Below are 5,849 nucleotides of genomic sequence, written 5' to 3'. Positions count from 1 at the left end.
ACTGGGTTCATAAAATTCTTTCTTTTCCAAGCTCAAATTATCCTTTCTTTTCATATGCAGGGTCCTGAGAAATCAGGGGTGTAAGACTGAGGATATCTTGAGGAGGAAATATTGCCTTATTCTTTGTCACTTGTTGAAACTGACAGCTTTTTCCTACTACTTATATTCCTAAATTATAAAAGGAAGTGGCCTACATGTCAAAATAACCAATGTTACTTTAAACTTTACATTTTAACACGAAAACACCTACAACAGGTACTGACTTACCTGAACTATTTTTGCTTAATCGCAATGACATTTTTAAGGGAGCAGAAAAGAAAATTAACTGAGCTATAATGTTCAGAATTACATTGGTGATAAGCATGGAAGAAATAAGATTTAAATTGTTACTGAGGAGCTAAAGTGAGGAAAAGAACTGGGAAAAATACATGAACCCAAGATGTTGATCTTTGATATTATAGATTTCAGTGTGACTCATCTGCTTTGCCTATTTAATTTGTGTGAGCAGGCAGGGGAATCAAATATCCTGGAGAAAAGGATTCAGAGGGCTGATCCTCCTACAAAATTTTCAGTGGGAGTTGTGTATATTCATCTCCTGGGATTACTGAGCATTTTACATGCCATATTTCCGTTCCCTACCTAATTAACATACAGAACAGAGCTGAGAGACAGCACAAAGAGATGATGTGATGTGTGCAGTGATTTAAACAAAACTACCAAACCTCATTTTAAGCTCACTAGACTTGAGCTGCCTTTCCACCTCTTTTTTTAATATCCTGAGCACAAAATATATGATGAAAAAAAAAACATATCGGTTGCTCTGATCAGATAACAAATATTGGGAACAGCTTATACTTTAGTTGGAATACAGTATTCCTCTGCCCCCAAAAATTCATAAAGAGTAGACAAGTTACTGGTGTAATCTAATATATGCATGTGTCTTAAGTAATTCATCCTCTTATTCAAACAAAGCAAAATGATTGTCATAGAATGCATGGATTTTGTTTGAGTTGGAAAACAAGAATGTTGCCTGTGGGACAATGAAAATTGCAGGCAGCCTAGCATCATAATCTTTTCTTATTTAATTCTCACTTTCCATGTACATTTGCTAAATTTATCCAAACATTTGTAATTCCAAATACTAATCTTAGTCTAATATTTTATAATATATGTGTATAGTTTAATCTATGGAATTTCTATAATTTAAAAATAACTCCAAATGCAGTTACCCCAAATTTGTGCTGAGGTAGCTAGGAGTAAAAGCTCATTTTCAAAGTCTGTGTAAGAAAATATTTCATGGCAGCCATGAAAATATTTCATGATTCAGCCAGTGTCAAGGACCATTCAGCCAGCTGGACAATAATGTTTTGAACAAACATAATGGATGAAGAAACATGAAAAAAATATTGAGAAATACAAAGACTAAATTGCTAGAGAATTCTAACCTTACAAATACTTATGCTTACCTTCAGATCGTCACAACTTTTATGATCACGAGTGCCATTCATTGTTGTGTCACTGATGCTATGCATTTTGAAATGACATCATTGAGAATAGCCTCACCTGACAGCTCTGCCATGAGCTGCCAGAAGGCAGACTGATTCAAGGGTAAGTACTGTATGATTTCCTTAATTTATCATAATTTTCCTGCTGGATACTCTACAGATATAATATAATTTCTCTGAATATCTGGGAGTTTCTTTGTTATATACATATACATGTATATGTATTTAATTGTATATATGAATTGTATGATTAAGTGGCATAGCAGCTAATTATTTAGTGCTTCCTAGCAAACACCAGGCATATATCCAAAAGATGCCTGATATTACAATATTGTCCTATGTATCAAAATTAAGCTTCTAAAAATCCTATTTAGCCTGTACTTTTACTCCAATCTAAACAATGTAACAGGGTAGAATAAGGAATAAAAAACAACAAAAAGTGTTTAATTGCACCTTATCTCAGTTATATAATCGAGTCTGAGGAGAGGAGTTCACCAGCTCTACCTCTGAAAGGGTTATAGCTATTTTTTGTCACTTTATGTATACATTTGATTGGTCTTTATTTCTCTGAAAGATAAAGTAAGCTCAAATTCAAGGCCATCCCTAGTGTGCATCAAGATAGTTATAACAGAAACAGCATTAACAGCAAATTCAAAGTAAGGTGACGGTTCTAGAAAAATAACTACTTAATCACACAGTAAAAAAAAAAAAAAGAAAGAAAAAAGATAAAAAAGAAAAGCAAAGAAAATTACAATAAAGATATATATTAACAGTCTGGATTCCTCCATGAATGCATATCACCTTGCTATATGTCCAAGAGAAAGATTGTCAAAGTTTTAAGACTCTAAAAGGAAATATCCCTTCTTTTTTCTCATTATAATTAACTCAGCCTTGTGAAATTGAATTTGGTGTATATACTTCAGCACACGCAAAAATATATAATACTTGCCAAATATCAGTATTGTTTTACCGTTATTTTTATTTCACGTGTAGTGCTATGTTTATTTATTTACTTATTTATATGTTATTCTGAGTAGGGTCTTATGGACACTTAACCTCTGTTCTCAGTTCCATGACTGCTGAGTATGAAAGGTGAAATCACCCATCTGGACCATAGCACAGCCCCTGAGTGGTGCAGCTGAGTGACAAAATGACTGACTCTAAGGATGAAGACTCTTTAAGGAAAATCAGCAATTTATCTCTGCTGCCCCCTTCTGCCATCTCCTCCCACATGACACAATTTAACCAAGGAGATTCGGATCCTTCGAGAAGAGAATCAAAACCTTCAGCAAAAGAATAGAGCTTTTCCTATGAAGAACAAAGCCTATTATCAGGAGAATCAAAGTATCCAAAGACAGAACTAAGTCCTTTGGGAAGAGAATAAAATCCTTCAAGAGAAGCATAGGGACTCTTCAGAGGAAACAAAGCACCTTGAGAAACAGCAAAAGGCCCTCCAACAACAAAATAAAGCCCTCAGAGAAGAGATTAAGGCTCTCAAAGGACAAGAAAGAGCATTTGCAATGGAGGAAAAAACTCTTCAGCAAAAGATTTTAGCTTTATGGGAAGAAAACAAGGCCTTCAAGGAGCAGCTTAAGGCTCTTCAAAAGGACAACAAAGCCGTTCAGGAAGAGGAGAAAGCACCTTGTGAGGAAAAAAAATGCCCTCAGTGAGGAGAAATTTGCTCTCCAAGAGGAGAACAGGGTCCTTCAAGATGAGAAAAATGCCCTACAAAGTCAGGAGAAAGCTCTCCAAGAAGAACACAAAGTCCTCCAAGAATGGAATAAGATATTTCAAGAGGAGGAATAAAGCAATATAAGTAAAGAATCAGATGCTTAGGGAGATTTAGCAGCAGGAGTGAAGAGTAATTTTCATTGTTAGCCAGATACTATGGTCTAATCTTCACAACAGAACATCAGCAGCAACTAATGGATAAAACCGGACGTAAAGTAGTCTGTAGGCTTAGTGCAAAAGCCTAGGAAGTTTGAAAGCGCTGAAACATGGGTGTTGGTATCTTGGATCCCTGAAGCCTAATAAATTACTGCTAGCAATATATAAAGCATATCTGCAGATGTCTGCTTTATTGACACATTGAATATCACAGAAAACAAGTTTCTTATTATAGTATTTCAAAGTTTAGATTAACACAATTTTTCTACTATAAAATATTAGAAGATATTAATAGAAAATGGATTCTGATGTAACAAACACTAAAGTCATATACAAGTGAGACTGCATCAAACTTCCACTTTTTACACCTAGACTTAATCAGTAAAATTGCTTCTGAAAATAGGTGGTATGAAACACTTTCAGAATATGTTAATGAATCCTTTGGCTCAGAGATTTTCCTTCAAAGATCCAGTTTTAACATGAGTTTTGAGAAAAAAATTCAGTACATCTGTGCTACTAAAGAAAGAAGATCAGGAAGCAAGCTTGAATGCTGTCTTCCTGGACCATCCATAGTGCTACTTTTCTCTATTTTTGCTTTCTGCAGCTCCAACAGACAATTTCAAAGGCAATAGGTATGCACGATTACTCCCAAAAGCAATGGTTAGATGAGCCAGGGTTTTTCTTTAATCTTATACATTCCTCCAGTGTCAGCCTTGTAGCTTTGTACCCTTGGACACCTGCACATGCATTTGTATCACATTCCAGTACCCATAAAAAAAAAATTTACTATCATATGATAAAAACACCGCGCTTGTGGTATGCAAAGACATTATTTCAATAGCTTAGAACTAGAAAACCACACCAGAATAAAACCAGCACATTAAGACACTACCTGGTGTGCACAGGAAACCAGGAACAAGAACTCACTGTGTGATGTGGCCAGTCTGCTCTAGCTGCATCTAACCATAAGCACACTGACACAAGCGAGTATTTGATGCTTGACCTTGGGTCCAGGTCTTCTGAAGAGATTTCCTATTCACCCAGGAAATCAAGTTAGCAATGAAATGTATTAAAATACAGAATACTTGTTAGTGTAGAAACAAAAAGACTAGAAAAGAAAGTTCTCTAATCGTGGCTCCAAAATCTCAAAGAGAAGTGATATTGTAGGCAGTGGAGCAAGAACATGTGTAGCTAGCACCTGAGACAAACAAATTAATACTTCTTTTCTTTTGCCAAATATTAAACTCTTAATATTAATATCTCTGGTCTTAAAGGCCAGAGAGGTTTTGGAAAGTTGAGCACAGCGGTATAGTAGTGGACATCTAGCCTGAGAAAACTGATGCAATTTGAAAGGCATATCATTCTGGAGAAATATTAAGAGTTTTTTTCTTGTACAGATGGTTTCCTGATGACAACTCTGATATACCTTGTCTTCAATTTAGAGGTTTGGATTCAGACCCTTCCTTTGGATTCAGATACTTTTCATGTTGGAAGCATTCTTGGCAGACATCTATCATACAGATCTTTTCTTATGGTCACTCAGAGAGAGCTAAGAAGAGTCAAACAGTGGACTTGAAGTACTTCAGTATTTGAACTTTTTTCTGGATGCAGACTAAATCACGTGACTACCTATATAAATATCATATAATAATTGTTGAATATGATGTCAGCTAAAAAAATTTTAAAACCTGTATAACCATAGAATGATTTAGGTGGGATGTGACCTCTAGAGGTCAATGGTCACTCACTGAAAACAGGGACAGATTTCAAGTTACCTTAGAGAAGAGAAAACATTAGGCAAGATTTTACATTAGAATGGGGGAAAGACAACATCTCTGTCTCGTATTTGCCTGTTTCTCCTGCTTGGTTCATCTGTCCAGTGTTGGACAAGTCAGGTGTTACCCATGTAGGTCTGTAGTGCATTATTTTCTTCAGTCTCATGTTCTGCCACATCATATTGAAAGATTCTGCCACCTAATGGTTCACACTGCTAATTTCTGGTTCCACCTATTTCTGGTTCCTGGTCTTGCCTCACTGGTAAAGAATATTCAGGACCTCCAGCAAACTGGAAAGTTTCCTGTTACTGGACAAACCAGTTTGTCTTTCTACCAGTTTAGGTGTCTTTTCAACAACAGTCTTGTAGCTGTTTCCAGATTCATCTCCTCTTCTGCATCTCCTCTTCCTCTTAATTTAATTTATTGTTAATTAATATAAAATTTTAATTATTGATTCACGTATTGAGAAGAAAAAGAAAATATAAACTAACAAGAAAATACCTTTCCTCCTTGTGCTCAACTTGAGCCCTCCTCCTTCCACATCTCAGCCTCCCTTGTTTTCATCTCACATTGCAATTGTCCCTCTCCAATCTTTCTGGCCATGAGGGAGGCTGGGGTCAGTGAGCAGTGTTTTCTTTCTGATCGTCCCTGCTTCTTCCCCATTTGTATGCATGGATCACTC

At 36.0% G+C, this 5,849-nt stretch overlaps 1 pseudogene; it reads left to right on the top strand.

Annotated features, from left to right (window-relative positions):
* The first annotated feature begins 2,655 nt into the window (after window positions 1-2,655).
* Window positions 2,656-3,341, top strand: LOC142078065 (uncharacterized; annotated as a pseudogene).
* Window positions 3,342-5,849: the final 2,508 nt, after the last annotated feature.

Source organism: Calonectris borealis, chromosome 1 (genome assembly GCF_964195595.1).
Source record: "Calonectris borealis chromosome 1, bCalBor7.hap1.2, whole genome shotgun sequence".
NCBI classification, from domain to species: domain Eukaryota; kingdom Metazoa; phylum Chordata; class Aves; order Procellariiformes; family Procellariidae; genus Calonectris; species Calonectris borealis.
Note: the sequence above shows the minus strand (reverse complement) of the source record. Positions and strands in the feature narration are given on the sequence as shown.